At 42.1% G+C, this 2,944-nt stretch overlaps 1 non-coding gene across 1 annotated transcript; it reads right to left on the bottom strand.

Moving 5' to 3' along the window:
* Positions 1-1,149: 1,149 nt before the first annotated feature.
* LOC126957677 (U6 spliceosomal RNA) lies at positions 1,150-1,256 on the bottom strand. The gene has a single exon (XR_007726863.1). It is a non-coding gene; the product is annotated as a U6 spliceosomal RNA (small nuclear RNA).
* Between the last annotated feature and the right edge of the window lie 1,688 nt (positions 1,257-2,944).

Raw genomic sequence — 2,944 nt, forward strand, 5'->3', positions numbered from 1 at the left:
AACCCCCAAAATTCTCTCAGTTGTTTCTTAGTTTCGGGGTAAGGAAGGCCAATATTCCTTTTATTCTTTTTTTTCTTTTTCTTTATCTTTTTCTTTTTCTTTTTTTGAGACAGAGTCTCACTCTGTAGCCCAGGCTGGAGTGCAGCGGCGCGATCTTGGCTCACTGCAACCTCCACCCCCTGGGTTCAAGCCTCAGCCTCCTGAGTAGCTGGGATTATAGGCACCTGCCACCATGCCTGGAAAATGTTTGTATTTTTAGTAGAGACGGGGTTTCACCATCTTGGCCAGGCTGAATCTTGAACTGCTGACCTTGTGATCTGCCCACCCCTCGACCTCCCAAAGTGCTGGGATTACAGGTGTGAGCCACCGCACCCAGCCCAATATTCCTTTTATTCTATCTGAATTGATAAAGAGGCTTTTCTTGGATACTAGATAACCTAAATATCTTGCTTGTTTTTGACAGAATTGAAGTTTTTTCTTTGAGGCCTTGTGTTCCTTTGAAACTAATCATTGTAATAAATAAATTCCATCCACTATGGAGGCTTGTTTATCTCCTGAGCAGAGAAGTAAATTGTGCCCATACTGTATCAATGTGTATTTCTTAAGGAAGTCAACATCTGAAAGGTGTGCTATTAATATTTGTGAAAAATAAGTTGGACTCTCAGTATATTCCTGAGGCATAACTGTCCATGTGTATTGTCTATCTTCCCAAGTGAAGGTAAAGAGAAATTGATTATCTTTATCCACAGAAATGCTGAAGAATGAGCTACATAGGTCTCTTACAGTAAGGAACACACCTTCAGTTGAGATGGCAGTCAGCACGTATGCATGTTTGGTAACCATTGGATGTTGAGGAATGACGATGTTATTAATTGCTCTCAGATTCTGTACAAATCTCCATCCTCTACTGTTTGGAGTATGGGCTTGTATATAAAATAAGCTCCTTTTCATATAATCCAAAATTATAGACCTTTTCCCTTCCTATGCCTCTGATCTTAGAGAATATTGTTTAAGGTTTGGAAAAGGTTTTGATGGATTTATTTGAATTTTAATTGTGGCAGCTAAGATAATTTTTCCAATATTGGTGGAGAATTTTGACCACAATTGATCAAGTACTATTTTTAATCTTTAAAAAAAATTTTATTAATATAAAATATGGAACATTTCATGAGTTTGTGTATCATCTTCATACAGGGGCCATGCTAATCTTCTCTGTATCATCCCAATTTTATTATGTGTGCTGCTGAAGGAAGCACTCAAGTACTATTTTTAACTGCTCTTGTTAAATAATTCTTCATTATTTAACAATCTAGTTTCCTTCATGACAATATTAATTGCTATTTGTGATTTAAAAGCATCAGAATTTGAGAAAATTTTGGACCTAATCTATTTTATCTTCTAATTCTAAGTACATCTCCCACCCCCGCTTTTTTTTTTTTTTTTTTTTTTTTGAGACGGAATCTTGCTCTGTCACCATGCGGGAGTGTGGTGGCACAATCTCAGCTCACTGAAACCTCCGCTTCCCAGGTTCAAGTGGTTCTTCTGCCTCAGCCTCCCGAGTAGATGGGATTACAGGCACATGCCACCACGCATGGCTAAATTTTTTTATGTTTAGTAGAGACAGGGTTTCACCATGTTGGCCAGGATTGTCTCGATCTCCTGACCTCACGATCCACCCGCCTCAGCCTCCCAAAGTGCTGGGATTACAGGCATGAGTCACCGCGCCCGACCCTCCCCCTTTTGAAAGAAAGATATGTGAGTATTCTATAACTCTAGGAAGTCTCTCCCTATCAAATGGTTGGAGGCTGAGGGGGCAAAGAGGAAGACATGTTAGGTTCCCTCTAGGGGACCTAACTGAAAAACTATAGGTTGAGATTGATATAGTGATATAGGAGTATTTGTTTCACCCATGATTTGTATTGGTTTTTCACTCTGAGGAATGGAACCTCATAATAAGGTGAGATTTATCACTGATAATATACCTCCAGTATCATTAAGAGTTTGTGTTTTGTCTCCATTTAAATTAATTCTAACCTTCCCTAAGGTATTTATAAGGAGGTAAGAAAAGGTCCATTTGGTTTCCTCAGAGCATCCTTATTCTTTTTCTTTGACCTGCTGCTGTCCTTTCCTTTTTTTTTTTTTGAGACGGAGTCTCGCTCTGTCGCCCAGGCTGGAGTGCAGTGGCGCGATCTCGGCTCACTGCAAGCTCCGCCTCCCGGGTTCACGCCATTCTCCTGCCTCAGCCTCGCGAGTAGCTGGGACTACAGGCGCCCGCGACCACGCCCGGCTAATTTTTTATATTTTTAGTGGAGACGGGGTTTCACCATGTTAGCCAGGAAGGTCTCGATCTCCTGACCTCGTGATCCACCCGCCTTGGCCTCCCAAAGTGCTAAGATTACAGGCGTGAGCCATGTGCCTGTCCTGGCTTTACTTTGTAACACTAAATGTGAACCAATTGATATAAATCAGAAAATCTAGGATCATAAGTGTGAATGTTTAATTCAAATTCTCTAGCAAATTGTGCTCACTTCGGCAGCACATATACAAATTCTCTAGCAAATTAACCAGGCATCGTGGTGCACGCCTGTAATCCCAGCTACTTGGTAGGTTGAGGTGGGAGGATCATTTGAGCCCCGGAAGTGGAGGTTGCAGTGAAGGGAGATTACACTACTGCACTCCAGCCTGAGTGACAGAGCAACACCCTGTCTCCAAAACAAAACAAATTCTCTAGCAAATCCAGTAGGGTCCTGAAGAGGATCCAGGAATTCCTTAAACCAAGGCAGATTCTCCTCTACTGGACATAGGGTATTCCCAAAATGGAGTCAGAACAGCAGAAGGAGGAGGGAGAGGAGGAGGAGGCAGAGGTGAAGGAAGGAAGGGAGGGAGGAAAGAAGGAAGGAAGGAGGAAGGAAGGAAGGAAGGAAGGAAGGAAGGAAGGAAGGAA

Source organism: Macaca thibetana, chromosome 6 (assembly GCF_024542745.1).
Source record: "Macaca thibetana thibetana isolate TM-01 chromosome 6, ASM2454274v1, whole genome shotgun sequence".
NCBI lineage: Eukaryota > Metazoa > Chordata > Mammalia > Primates > Cercopithecidae > Macaca > Macaca thibetana.